At 43.8% G+C, this 21,315-nt stretch overlaps 1 protein-coding gene across 1 annotated transcript in view; it reads right to left on the reverse strand.

Moving 5' to 3' along the window:
* Positions 1–21,040, reverse strand: part of RCAN2 (regulator of calcineurin 2) — a 258,355-nt gene extending 237,315 nt beyond the window's left edge. Inside the window, exon 1 of the mRNA XM_065884743.1 lies at positions 20,803–21,040. The gene's annotated coding sequence lies outside the window, so the exon portion shown is untranslated. The remainder of the gene's footprint in view (positions 1–20,802) is intronic.
* Between the last annotated feature and the right edge of the window lie 275 nt (positions 21,041–21,315).

Below are 21,315 nucleotides of genomic sequence, written 5' to 3' on the forward strand. Positions count from 1 at the left end.
TTAATAACAACAGAACCAGAAGCCCGGCGATGGCAGGGGGCACAGTGGAAGCCCAGCCAATCTATGGCCTCAGAAGTACCTTTACAGAGGAAACCACACGCTGTTATCCAAAACTGATTTGGAATTTTTTTTTAACCTGATCATTGTCAGATCAATCACTGAAATATTTTTATAGTGGATAATGAAAGACTGCTGGTTACCATTTCAGGTGTGAATAATTTATGTAAAAGATCTATGAGGATTAAACCATTTTCTTCTGTAATTTCATCCCTTAAGGGCACTCTTGACATAACTCACCATGAAAAGATTGAGGATGAGTTTACAAGACAGAGATAATATTTTAATTTTTGAGCATTACACAGAAGTTTGTAGATTTCTTCTCTAAAGTTACGTATTGAGAATCTGCTCTGTGCAAACTACCGTGATGCCGCTTAGATGACTGATTCTGAGTTGGACAGAAAGACCCGCTTCTGAGCAGGTGGCAGAGGAGGGGCACCAGGACTATGATGACACAGGGACACACAGGTCCCGGATGGAGGGAGAGGGAAGTGGGTGGCAGAAAAGGTGTGCAGACAGTGCTAAGGACTCAGAGGAGAAAGGGCTCCAGCTGGAGCGAGGACTCAGGCAGGGATTCCGGAGCAGGCAGTACTGGAGGATAGATGGTGAGGAAGCAACCTGTGTTTAGAGGAGGGGCAGTGGGGGCAGGGGGGGGTGCATTCCCGGCTGAGGGAAAATCTTGAGCAAAGGCATTGAGGAAGGAGAGCTCGGGGAATAGTGTTTAGAAAACTACAGGAGCCGAGAGTGACACGTGGGGTGGGGGAGAGGCCATATTGTCATGTACCTTTCCAAGATGTCAATCTGCGGCCAGCGAGGAGGAAAAGCCAGGGGTGAGGCATGCTGTTGAAGCAGCAGACTGTGATCACCAGATACGCACTTTAACAAAATTTCCAAGCAGCTCAGCTAAGAGTGAGAGGGTTATACAGCAGGAAGACCATCTAAGTAGCCACCAACAGGGTTCTGCAAGAAGTGAGTGCTATGGACTGAACTGTGTCTCCCCCCCCACAACCTCCACCAATTCATATTTTGAAGCCTCAAGCCCTACTTTGTACTTGGACATGGAGCCTTTAGGGCACGGGTCCCCAACCTCCGGGCCGCGGACCAGGACTGGTCCGCAGCCTGTTAGGAACTGGGCCTCACAGCAGGAGGTGAGCGGTGGCGAGCCAATGAAGATTTATCTGCCGCTCCCATTACTGCCTGAACCATTCGCCCCAACCCCATCCGTGGAAAAACTGTCTTCCGCAAAACCGGTCCGTGGTACCAAAAAGGTTGGGGACCACTGCTTTAGGGAGTAATTAAGGGTAACTGAGGTTATAAGGGTGGGCCCTAGTCCTGTAGGATTGCTGGTCTTAGGAGATAAGGAATAGATATCAATATCTCTGTCTGTCTGTCTCCCTCCCTCTCTCTCCCCACACAGGTACAAAGACGTCATGCAACAACACAGCAAGAAGACAGGTGTCTACAGGCAGGAGGAGAGTCCTCACCAGGAAATAAATCAACTGGCACCTTGACCTTGGACTTCTCAGCCTCCAGCACTTTGAGAAATAAACTCTTGTTGTTTAAGCCACTGGCTCTGGTACTTGGTTACCTGAGCTGACTGAGTTGACTCATACAGTAAGTGATGGCAGGCTTGAAAAGTGAGAAAGGGGTGGGGATAGATAAGAAGAATCAGGAGAAAAAACTCCTCACAGAGGCAAGGAATGGGGGGCGCGGTTCAGGCAAGGAAGAGTGGTCGCTGGCATCCATGCCACGTAAAAGTTTGGGGAAGCTGAAGACGAAGCAATCGCTCTGGTTTCCAGATTGGGGGTTCCATGACCTTCAAAAGAGCAGTTATAAAAAGGAGGGGCAAAGAGAAGTTGAACAGGATTAAGGAGTGAGTCGCTGGGAAAGAACACATACAGCAGAAGGCGCAGGTCTTCTTTTTTTTTTTTTTTGCGGTACACGGGCCTCTCACTGTTGTGGCCTCTCCCGTTGCGGAGCACAGGCTCAGCGGCTATGGCTCACGGGCCCAGCCGCACTGCGCATGTGGGATCTTCCCGGACCGGGGCACGAACCCGCGTCCCCTGCATTGGCAGGCGGACTCTCAACCACTGCGCCACCAGGGAAGCCCCAGGTCTTCTTTTAAGAAGGGATATGCAAAGCCTAGCCTCATCCTTAGGAGAAAGGCAAGGCTTACATTTCTCTAGGTGACCATATCTGTCTTATCGTTTTAATACATTTCTTTGTAAATCAGGAAATCCTTTTAGGCACTGTTAGGGACTTCCAAGGTTGTGTTGAGGTGACCTTGTTCCATTTCTGACAAATACTAGATTAAAATGACATTACGGTTTTTCCACCTAAGAATCTCCCAGAAGCTTTGGAAATGTTTCCCCTTAGTCCAGGTAAATATCTGAAAACCTTTTACTTTATTGAGGTTGATGTTACAGCAATTTTCAGAAAATCCTCAGAAAGTCCTGCCAAGTATCCATCTCATTCGGAGATGAGTAACCTCAAAAGCTGCCTGGGGACACAGTGCTGTTCTTGACCTTAGCCCCTGGCCCCTCACACTGAGCATCATTAACTTCCAAGCAGGTTCCAAGCAGGTTCATTCTAAATATCTCTTTTACCTCTGCTTCAGTCCATCTTCCAACAGCGAGTGGCCCCATCTGACCACGGAGGGAACGCGGTTCGGGTCCACATTTCATCCCTAGTGCCTGGCACACATCTTAGAGGGGACTCAGGAACCACCTGTTCATACCTGGTCACCTGGAAACCAGGCCAGAGGAGAGGGTGTTCTGCACATGACCGCGGATGCTTTCTCAGGACTCTATTCGTTAAGTAGGGGAGAAACCCTGTAACCACTGCGTGTTACCTCCCACAGCTTGTATGGCAGAAGTCAAGGGTAAGCGTGGACAGAACACCATAGATGCGTCTCTGTGCCCGTTTCCAAAAATACTCATTTGAGCATGTGTCTGTCCTTGAAAAGCCATGTTCTGCCCAGGCTGATTAATTTCTTAACAATAAAGATGAGTGGCTTATTTTTAACTTGAGGCAGGCAGTGAATGGTTGAGTCGGCTGGGGTGGGGTCAGGAGGGGTGTGAGTGCTTTTTTCTGAAAGGAGATGAGAGCAAGTCGCTGATTAGCTGGTCCTCCCCTCACTTCCCTGGTGTCATCCACCAGATGACATTTCTTCCAACAGGCAGAACAGCTGTAATTCAGACACGCTTTAGTTATCGCAACTTCAAATTTATTTTGCCTTAATCACATCCCTGCCTCCGTTCTGGCTGGCTTCTGTAATGACATGAAAAGAGAGTAGTCGAAATGCTAGACCTTCCAGCATCTGACTGTTGCTTCTGCTCCTGCCCACAGCAGAATAGCTACTTGATTCCATGAGCTAATACTGGACGTCAGGAGTTACGCCTATTCATTCAGCAAAGAAATATAGAGGCTCTACCATGTGCGGAACAAAACAAAGCAAAATGAACAACCACAGTGTCTGCTGTCATGGCTCTCAGAGTCAAACGGGGATGTTATGAGTCACCAAAAAGAGTCTTCTTTCTCTTTTCTCTTTTCAGTGTTTGTCTAACAGATGTTCTCATGAACTCCTTTTCAAAGTTTGGAAAAGAGTCAACATGAAGATGGGCTAAGTGAACAGAGAGTATATAGTGGGAAAGCGCTGGTGGGTGAAGCTGAGAAGAAAAATGCTTTTCATCTATTGTCACCAAAGCTATTATGCCGTTTGACCCTCCACACAGCCTTATGAGATCACAGGGCAGTTATTCAAATTCCCATTTTGCAGAGTAGAAAACTGAGGCTCAGAGAGGTTCAATAACTTGCCCAAGGTCTCATAGTTAGAATAGCATACTCAGGACCTAAATGAAGATCCCCTGAAACTTGATCTATTATCCCTCCATCTCACCAGGGCAAAATAATGAGAAGAAAACCAACCAAACAATATTTTTTTGTACACTGGCATGCATGAAGTAAAACAAATGATCCATAAAGCTAATGAAACATTGTTTTGATAAGTAGAAAACACCCCAGTGAATATTAGTAATAACATAATCAGAATGCTATCAACAGCCACCTGATCAACCCCCAAATTCCAATAATACTTCTTGAGGGCTTGTCACATGCAAGGCGCTCGGGCGTGGTGGACGCAACGGTGGATCACAGAGCATGGTGCCAGCCCCCACAGACTGTAAGACTCCTGAGGGTAGAAGGTTCTCTGGCTCATGCTCCTTACTGTGCCCAACTTACGCACTCAGTAATTATTTATTGATTAAGTGGTCACTGCTGGCCTTTGTGTGCCACCGAAGGCAAGAAAGCAAGAAGGCAAAAGAAGGCGTTGGCTGCAGGAAGTGCTCAGAAGCAGCCCCAATGCTCATAGAATCCTTCCCTTCCCCTCCCCAACCCTGGAACTTAATGATACGAGGACTCTATGGGCTCTTAATAGTCTATTTACTAGACATAAAAAGTCAAAAATGGGAAAGCAGGGGCAAAAACTCTGAGCAGCAGTTGATCCTCTTTAGGATAAAATTATTGGTGAGTGCTTTAAGGCTCAACTCATAAAAATGATACGATTGAGTCCATAACAGTTGTGTGTAACACATACAAAAGCTAGTATCAAATAGTGTTAAAACCACTAGAGCATTACTGCCTGGCTTCGAATCCCAGACGTGCCATTTATCAGCTGTGTGACCTTGGCAAAGTCATTTAACCACTTTGTGCCTCAGTTTTCCCATCTGTCAACTGTGAATGAAGGTACCATGACCATCAAATGGTATGCTACGGGTAAAAGTCTTAAAAGGACACCTTGCAAATAATAAGAGCTTATGAATACAATATTATCTATTGAAAAGAGATTTGCCAGATAACACAGCCAGAGCCATGACAAAATATAAAAATAAGGTAAAGTTAATGATTCCTACAAAACCAATGCTCTCCTTTTCTTCCCACAGTCAGGTAAAGCCTTGGCTGGGATTCAGGATCCACCTGTCTGGGCATCCTGAAGATGGAAGGACCCTTGCAGAAAGCAGTACAGTTAAAAATAACCTTGGAGAAAGGAATGGCCACAGCTCCTACCATAAAACCCTAGACATATGGAAATGTTTGATGAGCTTTTGGTTCAAGCTCTTCCTAATGAGGTCCCAAAGCTACTGAATACCTCTATCATTAGAGATGCCAAAAGAAAGAATTTCCATAGACCCTGCCTAAGAATAGCTCTGCATTTAAAGATGAACATTAAAAAAAAATAATAATAACCAGTGGTCATTCTCATTAATGAAACACATTAATGAGGCCCTAAGGATGCTATGATGGATGCTACCATGATCTGTAGCAAAGACTAGAAGAGACCAAGGATGAAAGAGTTGGCAGGAACCTTGGGGACCATTCTCTCCAGCCCCTTAATGATTTAAACTAGGAAGCTGAGGTCAAAGGGGCTCAGGGAAGGTCCTGTCTCTCATGGGGAAATGACAGCCAACCCAGGACGCAAGCTCAGCTCCTCTGATTCCAATCTGCACACAGCAGTGTTCTCTCTGCACCATCAGGGATGTCAGAGAACGCCAATAATGATAGTGTTAGATTGGGATTGACATGTATACACTAATATGTATAAAATAGATAACTAACAAGAACCTGCTGTATATAAAAAATAAATAAAATAAAATTCAAAAAAATAAACACTAATTGGGCACTTTGATGTGTTACACACTTTTCTACACGTTTTATTAAAATAGGGAAACTTTATTAAAATTTTAAATTAGAGGAGGATGGTGACTTGTACACAGAAAAAACACTCCCTCTTTTAAAGGCTACCCAAGGCTACTCAAAGTTGGCACTGCTCATATGCAGCCTTGATCTCCAGGCTTCCTAGACCTTAGTCCATAAGCTGCACTGCATGCCCACATGCTATAAAATTATCCTCTCCTCTTTTTTTTTTTTTTTTTTTGCGGTACGCGGGCCTCTCACTGTCATGGCCTCTCCCGTTGCGGAGCACAGGCTCCGGACGCGCAGGCCCAGCGGCCATGGCTCACGGGCCCAGCCGCTCCGCGGCACGTGAGATCTTCCCAGACCGGGGCACGAACCCGCGTCGCCTGCATCGGCGGGCGGACTCTCAACCACTGCACCACCAGGGAAGCCCTCCTCTCCTCTCTTTGCATCAAACTCACTGTCCTCTGTTCCAGTGCTCCAAAATCTTACTAGGAATCGTCAGAAACAATACTAAAGCACTAAGGATAAATATATTGTCATATATTACCTTCTCTCTGAGTGTCTGCATTTAACAGGGCTTTCCTTTTCTTCACCCAAAACAGTAACTGATGTAGTCATTTTGGACAGACTCAGAGATCTTTCAAACCAGAAGCCTTTTAAATCCCATTACATTGTCATTATCCTCCCTACCTATGTGGGGCTGGTACCACTCCCTAGCCCTATTCACAAATCTTTATGGTGGTGATGAGAAAATGCTTACAAACCATGGGTGATGTGCATACACAACTGTCAGTCATCAGAGTCAGGACCAAGAATGACAAAGAGTCCAAGGGCACCTTGATTGACAGGGCCAGTCCCAGGAGAACCACAGCAACGGAGAGTTTCTCTCAAGGTCAGACCTTAACCTTCCCAGACTCTATTTTCAGGTTGAAAGGAAATGTCAGTGCCTTATCCCAAAAGAAGGACTCGGGCAGGCTAGACCCGCAGTGAGTGGAAGAGCTTTCATCATGCAGAGGCAGAGTGCAGAGGCATTTAGTTTGCTCACATTTGAAAAATGTATGACCACTTTTTTTAGGAAACAAAAAATCACCCTGACTTCCCTCCCAATTTTGACTTAAATGGTTTTCTCTATAATGATACTTAAATATGTACAGACATAAAGCTGAGCCTTACAGTTTCAACTCCTCTAAAACCATCAAACTGCAACTAAATGCTCTAACAAAATACAAATGAAATTTTAAAACCAATCCAATTCAAACTAACAACACTGACTTACTATTCAGAGGATGATGTTTTGCTAAATGTAATCCTCCATCCTCATTATGATTCTGGTACCAAAAACTGTAAGGCAGGTGTTCAGAGTTCAGAATGCACCCACCATCCACTTTGCAGTGGGACCCTCCTCCCCCATTTCTTCATTCACAGCAAAATTAAACATTACTGGACCATCACGTGGCCTTCGCTGAAGGCAAGTTACATCATTAAGTCCACCGGTTCATTTCCATAAGCCCACGGCAACTGAAGTAGTATTGGCACCAACTGGATTGTAAATAAAAAGCACAGATTCAGGCACCAAAATCACGTGGCAGTATTATTCATTATAAGCTGGTCATCTGGATGATCCAGAATGTGCTAATATTATTTCAGATTACCACTGGAAGAAACCCATAAAATTTAAATGTTACCATTCAGAAGTCCTATGTCCCTCCCCCATGAATGCCCCTACGAATCCCACTCTGACGAGCAGTGGTGGGCAAGAGAAGCAAAGAGACCATTGGTGAGTCCTGGCTCCATCACTTCTTGCCTGTAAGACCTTAGACAAGTTATTCAACTTCCCTGAGCCTCAGTCTCCTTGAGACTCCATAAAAATGGAACCTACCTCACTGGGATGTTGAGAAGACTGTGTGATAACATGTGGAAGGTGCTTGGCCCAATGCCTGGTGCTTCATAGGTGCACAATCAACAGCCACAGTCATTCCTGCTCAGCTACTTGATGTCCAAGCTCCACAAAAAGAGGGAAGGATGCACTCGCATACCAAAACAGAAGCATTTCAAAAGAATTTGAGTCGGAGGTGGAAGCCTTTCCTACGACTGCCCGGGGCGGGGGGGTGGGGGGGGTGGGGGGGGTGGGGTGTTCAGATGAGGCTACCAATCACACTTGTGCTTTGATATGTAATATGGCTGTGGCACTAGAGCAGATTCTGAGAACAAGGGGCCCTTGGACAAAGTGAAAGGCGTCAAACTTACTGGGTTGGCCCAAAAGTTCATTCGGGTTTTTTACAGCGTACAAAAACCCGAACAAACTTTTTGGCCACCCCCAATTCTTGTGGAATTACTTATTTTTACAGTTAAACAATTGGGGGAGGAGAAGAAAGGCTTTCGAAACATTTGAAAGTGTTCAACCATCAATCTTGTGCTTCTGAATTCTTTAGAATGGATCCAGTGGTCAGTTCATCTTACCACTGACTGGGTGCCCACCATATGCAAGCCCTTGTGATGAGTACAGGGGGGAATCACAAAATGGTCTTCACCCTCAGGGCACTTACCATCCAGAGGAGAGGTAGGTAAACAAGAAGAAAGCTGAAAGCTTAGACTCTAAGCTTCACTAAAGATGGGGGCTATGTTCTACTGGTTTCTATACCCCAGAGGCTAGCACCACACCTGGTACATAGTAGGGGTGAACAAATGAATGAATGAATACATGAGTGAATGAGCTATAAAGGTTAGACTATGTATGTGCCGTAAATACAGATACAAAAAAAAAAAAAAAAAGACTGACGGCTCTGCTGAGGATTCAGGGATTGAGGAAACCTGGAAAAGATAGAACCTTAAGCGCAGGGCAACAAAACTTGCCACTCCATGACTCTTTGGCATGGAGATTATTTCCAGCCGGAAACAATCAAGGACCAAAAGACTCAGGAAGAAACTTTGACCCTCTCCCTAACTGCCTGAAGAATTTAGATAGAGGGCCTATTACAGGAATAGACTGTCACCAGAAATATCTGCAAAGAATACGGGCTAAGTGTAGGGGCGGAAACTCTTAAAGATCAGAGTCCATTCTGTGTCCCACTGAGTCCGCATGACCCAGCAAACGTTTGCTTTTCCATCTTCATGTGAATCGCCATCCTCCCTGTTGACCCAAACCATCACCCCCAACATCCTCTTTTGTCTTTAGCTGAAGGTGAGGGTTTCAGCCATTTTGGCGAGTTATTCAGTTTTCCTAGGTCTCTCACAGGTACACATGTTATTAAACTTTTGTTTCATTTTCTCCTGTTAGTCTGTCTCATGTCCACCTAATTCTTAGACCTGCCAGAAGAAACTAGAAAGGTAGAGGAAAATGTCTTCCTGCCTGGCAGAAAAAAGACTAGAACTTCAAGAAGCAGAGATAGGAGATGGTCCAATTATAATTTTATACAGTTGCCATGTGCCGTAGATTAGTTCTCATTAGTAAAAATGTCCTCGTCCTGATGATTATTATGTCTAGAATTTCTACAGCATCCTATATCTGTAAATTGTATGCAACTAATTTTTAGTTTGTTATTTATTACAGGGACGTTTGATTTATTTATCAACAACCTGATGGTTCATTATTTATTTGAAAAGGAAGCTGAAGAAATAATATCTGGTCTCTAGCAGTCATGGCTTAATTATTACTACTGGTCTCCTGGGGTTCTCTAATAAGTAGCCATAAAAAAGTCAATTTGCAATTAGGAAAAGAAATGTGTATATTTGGCAGCCTTTACATTGACATGATTGACAACAGGTCTGACAGAAACTCTACAATGAAAGAAGAATAAGTTCTTCATGCTATTAGCATATTGTCTTAAAAAGAAACCACTGTCAATCCTCGGATGAGAAAAGAGTATAAGAATGGTTTGTTTCAGCAATGACTAGGATATCATAAAGGCTGCGTACAAATACCTCAAGAGTAGAAGCCCAAAAGCAACAAGAGACATCATTTCACTGATAGTTTGGAAAATCACTAAAAGGGCTGGCCTGATCAAAAAAGGAATAATTAAAACTGAATAAAAATCATCTGGCAAAGAAAACCATTATCTCAGAGATGATCTCTCACCAAACCAGATAATGAACCATTTCTACTAGATGTTCTTGCATCTATCTGGATGACCTCAAATAACTACTAGGTTCTTTTTTTTTTCATATTAAAAATATTATCCTTTAGCTAAGTGTTTATGTTCTCCTGTCTGAACATCGCTCCTCTTTTTTTTGCAGGAGGAAGAATATCTCTATCTTTATCTGTTTTTCCATTCTTCTGGAAGGAAGAAGTATTATTTTAGTTTTTCAAAGCCTTCGGGTCAATGAAATGAGGGTGTCTGAGAAGAATTTAGGGACAGATTCTAAAGGGAAAGTTCCCAAACTGAGTCAGAGCGAGGATTCTGCCACGATCTGGAGTCACTCCTCTGGAAATGGAGTAATTCAAAGAGAGCTCCTGGTGGATGGGGGGCAAAGCAGGAAGGCTGCTGTCATGATCATTTGGGAAATCCACCACGTCAGCCCTCCAGATACACTGAAAACAGCCCCAAACACCAGTTAGGTAAACATCTCTAACCTTCGTCATTCTTGGATTTTCTTTCCTATAAAGATATGCCCTCGAAATTTATACTGCCACAAAAAGCCCTAGGACTGGATTTCCACTAAGGTACTTCTGATTTCATTCGGATAAAATAACCTTCACAGAGTATCGCACGTTGGCTTGAATTGTAAGACAATAGCCAGGTATGGTCGTGGGGACCTCGTAATGGTTGATCTGGGAGGAAGAGGTTAAATTAAAGGTGAGAAGAAGTACTGAAAACATGGTATATGTTTGGTCCTTCTCACTCCAGACAAAGTCCTTGTGATAAGTATCATTAAATATGAGATTTTAAAAGAAATTTTTAAAGAAGACTCACGAGGAGCCACTCCATGTGGAGATTCCCACAGGTGGAGAGTGTGAAGGCCATCTCATGAATAATACAGGGTCATTTCCTCCAGGGCTTGTCCCTGTGGCCTCCAGGGAGCTGTTTAGGTTAATAAAAATGAGCTTGAAGGAGCAGAGCCTCACAGGCAAAACCATGCAGCTGGGTTCTCCCACAGTGGCCTGTCCCCCTTGTAAGCTATTAATGACTTTGCTAGCACGTAACTGAGCCCACCTAGAGCCATCCTAAATGTCTTAATGTCCTCAGTTTCCAGCTTCATGGCAAGCCTCAAAAAGTGGTTGTGGGCAGGAATCAAAGTAATTTGGATCTAGGGGCTCTTTGGGTTTAACATTTATCTCACCTCCACCCAGCACAACCTTTCCAAATCAGTCTGCACATCTTTGGGGGCTGCAAAAATCTTCCGGACCTTCCAGAATGATACCGGACCTCTCAGTGTGATTGGGAACCAGAACGAGAAGGAGATCCCCTCTCCCCATCCGTGATATCTCAAGAGGCAGAACCAAACCAAGGTCCAGCTTGTAAGCCAAGAATCTCCACAGGTACACACTATTATATATAAAATAGATAAACAAAAAGGACCTACTGCATAGCACAGGAAACTATATTCAATATCCTCTAATAACCTATAATGAAAAAGAATCTGAAAAAGAATACATATACATATATATGTGTACGTATAACTGAATCACTTTGCTGTACACCTGAAACTAACACAGCATTGTAAATCAACTATACTTCAATCAAAAAAACGAATCCCCACATGAGCTGTGGCACTTGGACACAAGGTCAGAAGGTATGCCTTGAAAATCTGACCAAGCAAATATTTCAATTTAGAGCTTCACCTAAATGTCACCTTGTCAAATTCTGAAGTTTAATACTGAACAACAGCTGTGTGTGGAACAGAAATCACCAAGAGACAGAAAAATAAGAAAATAATCCTCCCTGACCAAAATTTAACCTTTTCATAAATGGTTGTTTGTACATCAGAAAAGATCAAATGAATATCACTAATGCCCACAGCAGGAAAAAATTAACATATTCATGAATTAGTACTTTGCTTTCACTTGCCTTGTCAAGACTGAGACTTTGCTTTTAAACAAATAAAATTTTGCTTGAACTACCATTAATTTATCAGTGTTTACCATCCTCCATTTCAAAATTCATATGATGATACCTGTAACCAAATAAATAATTTATTTCTGTACAAAAGATTAAACCTCAAAAGAGAAGTATAAATTGTACTTTGTTTATACAAAACACTTGGCCAGACCTCATCACTTGGCTTTTATCTTTAGCTACAGAAGTCAAAATAAAAATAAATTCTATTAATTTAGCCTGTATTTCAGATAATTTTATGTGGGAAAATAATTCACATTGGCTGTTTACCTCAATAAATTGGTCAATATAATCGACATAGTTGACGGTAGGCTAAGAATGAATGCAGGGGCTTTCTGGGGAAAGACGAATTTGATTAGCCATTCAATTAAAATCCTAGAATAATGACCATTTAAGTGACTTTTAAGAAGATTCCAATTGATTATTCTAGTTATTTCTTCAAACTGATTTACTCTGCGTCGTTATCTCATTTCACGGAAGGTGAAAAAAGAGACATACCTGTCTGGAGCTTGCCCCAGAGGCTCTGCCATCAGTGGAAGGGGAACCAGTCAAAACCAAGGAAAGCAACAATAGAACTAATGCAAATAAACATGCATATTTGATGTCAATTTTTCAGGATTTGAAAGGCACACTGAACTATTTCTCACTTAGGCAGAGATGGTTTCATTCTATTTAGTTTAAGTCAGCTTTACTAGCTCGAGTTACACACATCCATATGCCAGGTCTCTGATAACAGAACCACCAGGAAAGAAGCTAATCCACCCAAGTCAACTCTCCTACAAACACTCAAGCATGTGAAATCTACCAGACGCTGACCCACCCATCCTCAACTGCCACAAAGAAAGCCCAACTTCCTTGAAGTGCTGGGTAAGCAGTGGGGGTCATCTTCGAAAAGCATGAATACCAGCCACCCCTTACATAAAGAGTGCTTACAAGCGGGGCGGAGGTGAGAACTAAATTCTCATACATTGCTTGTGGGACCGTTCATTAGTACAACCTCCTGGAAAAACCATTAAAAGCAACGTCAAAATACAGAGAAAGCCTTAAGAAGGTCCATCTATTTGAGCCAATAATTCCGCTTCTAACCAACTAGCCTGAACAAATGATCCAAAATATAGAGAAAATGAAAATCAAAGATGTTCATCAAAGTATTGTTTTTAATATTCTGGATAATTGGTAACCAGCTAAATGTTACAGGGGAGAAGGTAAGTGAAGTGGGCAATATCACCAGTGGGAATTCTGTGTGGCTACAGAAAATGAGGCTCATAAAGACTGTTGACATGAAAAGTTATTTAAAACGTTTGATGAAATGCACAGGATGCAAAACTCTATTCTCAGTCTGATCCTGATTTCACAAAAATATGCACATCAAAAAGACTGAGGGAAATACCCCAAAATATTAGTAATTATCATTTGCTCAGAGTAAGATGTGTGATTTTAATTCTCTCTCGTTAGACTATTCTATGTCTTCCAGAAATTTTATAGAAAGCACATATGTCTAAGAAAAAGAAAATCTTTTTAAAAATCAGGGCAGAGGGTCCCTGGTTTTCTTGCTGAGTGGACAGACCGCAGCAGACACTAGGAAATACCTCTAGCCTTCCTGAGCAGATGCCATGTCCCACCTGTCACTCACGCTTGATGGAAAACCTGGTGATGATTTCCTGCCCTCCACATCATGCCTATGGCCCCCTTGACCTTGTCTTTGACTTTCTGCCTTCCTTGTTTATACCGAAATACCCCTCTAGCAGCTACCTCTTCTCTGTAAACCATGCTCTCTAGCCCCCGTTCACCAGCAGGACCCAGTTCCATGGCCTGGTCAGCTTCCTCCTGGAACAGCCTGGTTGAGTCTTGGCACTGACAACAAGCAAGTTACCCTTGAAAGAAACAGGCATCATAACACAAACTACCAAAGGACAGGGCAAGGAAATACAGTTTTCTTAATGCATTCTAAGACAAATATCATATGCTATCACTTATATGTGGAATCTAAAAAAAAAGATACAAATGAACTTATGTACAAAACAGAAATAGACTTATAGACATAGAAAACAAACTTACGGTTTCCAAAGGGGAAAGGGGTGAGGGACAAATAAGAAGTTTGGGAGTAACATATTACACACTACTATATATAAAAGAGATACACAAGAAGGACCTACTGCATCGCACAGGGAACTATACTCAATATTTTGTAATAATCTATATGGGAAAATAATCTGATTAAGAATGTATATGGATGGACACATATATATGTATGACTGAATCACTTTAGTACACCCGAAACTAACACCACATTGTAAATCAACTATACTTCAATTCAGAAATAAATATAATTAAAAAATAAGAAAAAAATGCATTCTATAAAAGCATTTTATATATTGTGGACTTCCTTCGCCTCACAGACCTGGTGCTATACCAGACCCAACTGTATCTGATCTCTTGGGAGGTCCCTACTATGACAATCATCCTTAACACATTCCGTGTTTCAGTGCATCTTCAAAGACCCATAGCATCGCACCCTCACGACTCTGTAAGGCGGGGAGATCAAGGATTATTTTCCTAAGTGTACCCATAAGAAAATTGCAACTCAAGAGTCTGGGCTCTGAGTGGCTCAGATCCTCCATCCTCGAAGCGTGCTCCTCTGTAAATAGTGATGATAATACCCATGTGGGGGAGTTGTTGTAAGGATTAAATGAGATATCGTATGCAGCCTGCTCAGCATCGTGTTTGGAACAGGGGCAGCATTCAACAAATGTCAATGGGAAGCTCAAGGTTACATAGCTGGGAAGCGACAGCGCCAGGCTGTGAAGCCAGGCTGTGAAGCCAGGCTGTTTCACACCAAGTCCACTCTTTTTATACTTTATTCCCAACACTGTAAGAGGAGTATTAAGGCATGGCTCAAGCCCTTACAGAACTTATAATACTTTGTAGCAGGCATATCTCAATTGCATGAGACAATAAAACAGTGATTCCCACAAAGAACTAAGGCAACGGTAATAAAGACTAGGATATAGCTCTCAAACTACACAATTCTTTTGTCCAACAGCTACCATTCCAGCCTCTTTTTATGTGTACATTCCAAAGCACAGGAACCCCATGTTTCATCCCTGTTTCAAAGTGAGTGGATATGGGGAAAACAGATATGAAAAGAAGTCCCTTCCCATCCTGACTATAGAAAACATTTTCTGTGGGCATTCTGAACTGCAGGAAGTTTGAGCTATTTTGGGAAATTTCTGCATGTCTGTTATCCTGGGTGACCAGCGTTGATCAGGAAACTAAGTCTCATGGAATTTAAGTGACACATCTAAAATACAGAAACCGGACAGTGACTACGGAGATTCCTCCACTGTGGTGCTCGTCTGGGTTTCCCCTGCCTGAACTGGGCTCCCCCAACCTTAGGCACCCGCATCAGCTCTGGCACTATGGACCACTTACCATCAAGCTGTTAAGGACAGGTCACCACTTGAGTTCATCCTCTTAGAATAGGAACAGGTCCCATTCCTATTCTGAAAGGGACCAGGCAGGCATGATTTTAACCCAAATCTATGGCTCGAGTAGTAAAATTTGAGACAGGATGGCAGGACTTCACAATGCCCAGACTCTTTAGAGATCATCTAGTCAACCTCTTCCCCCACGAATATGCAGATTTAAAATAACTAAGGCCTGAGAGGGGATGGGATTTTGCAGAGGTCACCCAACAAATCAAGTGCAGGGCCCGGATGAGAGCCAGAACTTCTCACTCACTCCCATCCTCTTTTATGGCATCAGCTACAAACGTTCAAACACAGGGTAAAAATACACTTTCTAGGCTAAATAGGAATGATTTCAAGGTTATTAATTCACACTGGCTATTCAGAGTGCTGACCAGACCGCCTGAGCTTGAACCCTGGGTGCCCTTCTTACTAACTGTGTGACCTAGATAAGGTGCCCTCTCTTTGCCTTGGGTTCCTTAACCGTCATACGAGAATAACAATAGTATCCGCCTCGTAAGGTTACCATGAGGATCAAACGTGATAATCTGTGTAGAGCTCTACCTTCTTTATGCTTGGCATAAAGTAAGCACTGAATAAATGGTACATATTGTTGCTATCGTTTGAATTATTACCATTATTACTAGTTCAGATAATTGACAGTTAATACTTTCACTCTGGGGGAAGAAGGCAGCAACAACTCCCTGCTGTCAAATCATCTCCTTCTTCTCCAAAGGCAGCACTAGACAGTCTCAGGAATGAAGGTGAGTCAGATGAATGGAAGTTAGCACCAGGAATGAAGAAATTACCTTTGAAAATAAAAGTGCCTACAGAGTATTTTTATTTGGATGTTCAAAGTCAAACTTCCCCACCTTTCTCAAAACAACTCTTTCTCATTTTATAGTTGACCCTTGTACAACTCGGGGGTTAGGGGCGTTACACATACCCCCTTCTAAGAGGAAAATCAGAGTCTTGCTATCTCTGCCTCGAAAACAAAGGAATTGGTAAATGACTCACCCAAGGGCAGGAAGCTGAAACAGTTTGGAGAGAATCAGGACTCAAACTCCAGGTCTTTTGATCCCATACATGGTGATCTCTAATCACAGCTCAAACCCGTGTTGTTCAAGGATCAACCGTACTTCCTTCCCCCCCACCCCCCGGTTTGGCTGAGATATAATTAACATAAAACACTGTATTAGTTTTAGGTGTATGTATATATTGTGAAATGATCATCATAATAAGTTTAGTTGACATCTACCATCTTACATAGTTACAAATTTTTTTCCTTATAATGAGAACTTTTAAGATCTACTCTCTCAGCAACTTTCAAATATACAATACAGTATTGTTAACTATAGTCACCATGCCGTACATTATACCCCCAGAACATATGTATCTTATAACTGGAAGTTTGTACCTTTTGACCACCTTCACCCACTTGCCCATCCTCCACCCCTCGCCTCTGGCAACAACAATCTATTCTCTGGATTTATGAGTTTGGTTTTTTTAGACTCTACATATAAGTGAGATCACACCGTACTTATATTTCTCTGACTTATTCACTTAGCACAATGCCATCAAGGTCCACCCATGTTGTTGCAAATGGCAGGGTCTCCTTTTTATGGCTGAATAATATTCCATTGTATATACATATATACCAGATTTTCCTTATCCACGCATCCATCAGTGGCCATTTAAGCTGTTTCCATATCATGGCTCGTATAAAAAATTCTGTAATGAACATGGAGGTGCAGATATCTTTTCAAGTTAGTATTTTCATTTTCTTTGGATGAATACCCAAAAGTGGGATTGCTGGATCATGTGGTAGTTCTATTTTTAATTTTTTGAGGAACCTCCATACCGTTTTCCATAGTGGCTGCACCAGTTTACATTCCCACCAACAGTGTAGGAGGGTTCCCTTTTCTCCACATTCTCACCAACACTTATTTGTGTCTTCTTCAGTTTCTTTCATTATTGTCATAGTTTTCAGGGAACAAGTCTTTCACCCCCTTGATTAAATTTATTCCTAGGTATTTTATTCTTTAAGATGCAGCTACAAATGGGATTGCTTTCTTAATTTCTCTTTCTGATAGTTCGCTATTTTAGTGTATAGAAATGCAACTGATGTTTGTGCATTGATTTTATGTCCTGCAATTTTACTGAATTTGTTTATTGGTCCTAACGATCTTTTAGTAGAGTCTTTAGGGTTTTCTATGTATAATATCATGTCATTTACAAAGAGACAGTTTTACTTCTTCCTTTCTGATTTGAATGCCTTTTTTTTCTTGCCTAAATGCTATGGCTAGGACTTCCAGTACTATACTAAAGAAAAGTGGCAAGAGTGGGCATTCCTGATCTTACAGGAAAAGTTTCAGTTAAAAGTCCCCATCTTTCTTAAACCTAATCATTCTCCGTGACTTCCTATCTCAGTACAAAGCCTGACCATCCATCTAAACATCTTAAGCTTCTCCTTCCACACTACCAGCCACTTGGTGACCTAGAGCCACTGATTCTCACTCTGAAATGGTTTTCTGTAGATCTCTCTTCTCTTTCCCCATTCTACCTGGTTCAGGCACAATTAATTTTACTTATTTTTTTTTTTTTGGTCTGGACCGCTTTAGTGGTCTAAAATCTGAGCTCGTTCCTCTTTGCAACCCCACCTACTCACCGCCTCCAAAGTAACTTTTGCAAGATGAATTAGATCAAATCATTTCTCCCATACAGGCTGCATGGCTTCTCCTCCTCTGCAAGGTATATTCATAGCCCAGGCTCACTGAAACACCTCCTCCCAAACTTTCCTGCCACCTCCTCACTGCAGAACACCCACAAGTTCTTTGAACGTGACCTTTCTTTCAACGTGGAACACCTAGCTCCTTCTCTATAGAGATGCAGTCTGAACATGAACTTCTCTTCAAGCTCTTCCAGATTCCCTGAACCCTTTCTTCCCTGGGCTCCCACTGAGCTTGTTCCTATCTCCACTAAACACTCACCATGCTGATCATTATCACTTAATTTTCTTATCCTTTTCTGCTAGATTGATTTCTGAACAACATGGGCCTCATTCTTGTAGCCTCTGGCACAGGGACTACATAGCACACAGTAGGTACTTAACAAATTAACTGCTGAGTAAACTGAGTGGATGATACAGAAAATAAAAGGAATGGGAAAATGAGACCTCAGTGACAAAGTTGATCTCAATAAAGCTAATTTCTGTAACATACATGACTAACTACAAACGATTATGCAAGTACTTTTTAAAAGAATGTGATGCGTACTTGCAAATGACAAAGCTCTCAAGTTCCCACTTACGTCCGTTAACTGTTCATCACTGGAGAGAGAGCCACATCCTCCCTAATTTCGCTGGGTTCTGCAGGAGCTGCAAACAAGGCATTTGGAAAGCTCTTAGGATCCTGTAGCTTTAGTTGAGGACACATTCCCTCATAAAATTCTATGGACTGGACTCAAGTAGTAGGTGCTCAGTAAATGCTGATTCGATTTGCAGTGGATTTGAAAGCAAAGAACAACTCACATTTCAGACTAACTCAACGCAGTGACTGATTGTACTTAAGAAAATAGCTCTAAGGCTAAAGCAAATCAATGGGAGACTGAAAAGCAGCCAAATGTTCACTCCCCTGCCTTGTTCCACAGTCGATGCTTGTCTGCTTCTTGATCCTTTCTAGCTTCTAGGTTTTTCTTTTCTTTTTTTTAACATCTTTATTGGAGTATAATTGCTTTACAATGGTGTGTTTGTTTCTGCTTTATAACAAAGTGAATCAGTTATACATATACATATGTTCCCATATCTCTTCCCTCTTGCGTCTCCCTCCCTCCCACCCTCCCTATCCCACCCCTCCAGGAGGTCACAAAGGACCAAGCTGATCTCCCTGTGCTATGCGGCTGCTTCCCACTAGCTATCTACCTTACGTTTGGTAGTGTATATATGTCCGTGCCACTCTCTCACTTTGTCACAGCCTACCCTTCCCCCTCCTCATATCCTCAAGTCTATTCTCTAGTAGGTCTGTGTCTTTATTCCCATCTTACCCCTAGGCTCTTCATGACCTTTTTTTTTCCCTTAGATTCCATATATATGTGTTAGCATACAGTATTTGTTTTTCTCTTTCTGACTTACTTCTGACAGACTCTAGGTCCATCCACCTCACTACGAATAACTCAATTTCATTTCTTTTTATGGCTGAGTAATATTCCATTGTAAATATGTGCCACATCTTCTGTATCCATTCATCTTTCGATGGGCACTTAGGTTGCTTCCATGTCCTGGCTATTGTAAACAGAGCTGCAATGAACATTGTGGTACATGACTCTTTTTGAATTATGGTTTTCTCAGGGTATATGCCCAGTAGTGGGATTGCTGGGTCGTATGGTAGTTCTATTTTTTACTTCATTGTGTTCCTGGAATGGAGGGGGTCAGTTAGCAAGCGTTGCCCTGTGCCTGTGATACATTTGCTTGTGTTTTGTGTTGATGTAATATGTGTGAAAGTTGAGCTGCGTTATTTAAAATGTCCTACTTTTCCTAAAGCCTCCCCTCCGTATGACAAGTGGGATTCTGGCTTAGGGAAGAGTGGACTGGAATGCTCTAGCATCTTTCATCTCCAGTTGTGGGATATATGTTAAAGGGAGCTCAGAAACTTTTGTTTTTACTGAAAGGATACTTTTAAAAAAAAAAAAGCGTAGGCAGCAGACTCATTAGATGTCCACTGAACACTTCTATCCTAACGTACTAAATAGGAAAGATTCAAAGCATGCACTCTGCTATAATTCATTTTGGGATAAGACAAAGACAGCAGTGCCTTGGAGAATAAATCATTAACTAAAGTCAAACGGAGACACCCTGGAAACCAGTGAAACCAGGAGGCAGCCGAGGGATCAGGCAGCTGGGATTTTCCTGTTCCCTCTAGTGACTTCTAGAGAGAAGCATCCCACAGGCAGGAGGAACTCGGCACACTGCGCTCCCTTCTATTTCACTTTTCAAACTTGAAGTTATTTTTAGATGACCCAAGCCCGCTAATCCCAGGCAGGACAATTCCCAGCCCGCTGCGTCTCAAAGCACCTTCCCCTCCCCAGCACTTTCCTTAAAGCACTGGGAAAAGAGGCTCCGATTTCCCGTTTGCTCTCTGCGTACAGACCACCTCCCCTAATCCCCTCTCCAAATCTCAGTCCCGGGGACCACAGGCGTCATTCCCGCTCCTCCACTTATGCACCTGCTGCTGCTACTAGAAAGACGAACCCCTGGGCCACTAGGACTGGGGAAGGGGCTCCTTGAGACCCGCGCCCTCTAGAGGGGGTCAAGGGACCTCGGTCCTCACGGCCGCCGCGGGAGCTGAGAACTGGATCTGGAGACCACCCGCCGCCACGGCCACCGCCCCCGGCCCAGCCCCATACCCCGCCCGCTCTCGGCCGCCCCCCGCCGCGGTCCCCCGGCCCGGCCCGGGCGCCGCGCGCAGCCCCGGCAGGACAGGACAGGACAGGACAGGGTGCCGGGGCGAGCGGGCCGGCGCCGTTACATAACCGACCTGCTGGTCGTCCGCGATGCGTCGGTGGAGGCTGAGGCGACTGCTGGGCGGTCTGCCGGTCGGCGAAGCCGGCGACTGCTGGCGTGGCACGGCTGCTCACCTGGCGGCCGGGCCGAGAGCGCGCGGGGACGGGCGCGGTGCCCGCGGGCCTGGGCGTGGGGCCGTGCGCGGCGCGCCCCGCCTCCCGGGCTCCGGCTCCGGCTCCGTGGGTCCGCGGGTCTCTGCCTCCCGCCCGCTCCTCGCCGCAACCTCAGCGGCCGTCACCCGGGACAAAGCGGCTCCGGGGAGGGGCCGAGCCGGCGGCTCTGGCAGGAGCCAGCGGAGATGGGCGCGCCCCCAGCTCCGACTCATCGCGCCAACCTCCAATCAGACCCCGGGAAACCGAGAGCCCCTGTCTGGCCTCCTCTCCTCCCCTCCCGCCTGACCCCGCGCCCTTCCCGGTCCCCCACGCACTCCCCTTCCCGGGCACTCCCCCTGCCCTCCGCCCCGGTGCCCAGGAGGGGGTGAAGACCC

This window comes from Phocoena phocoena, chromosome 10, assembly GCF_963924675.1.
Source record: "Phocoena phocoena chromosome 10, mPhoPho1.1, whole genome shotgun sequence".
Lineage (NCBI taxonomy): Eukaryota > Metazoa > Chordata > Mammalia > Artiodactyla > Phocoenidae > Phocoena > Phocoena phocoena.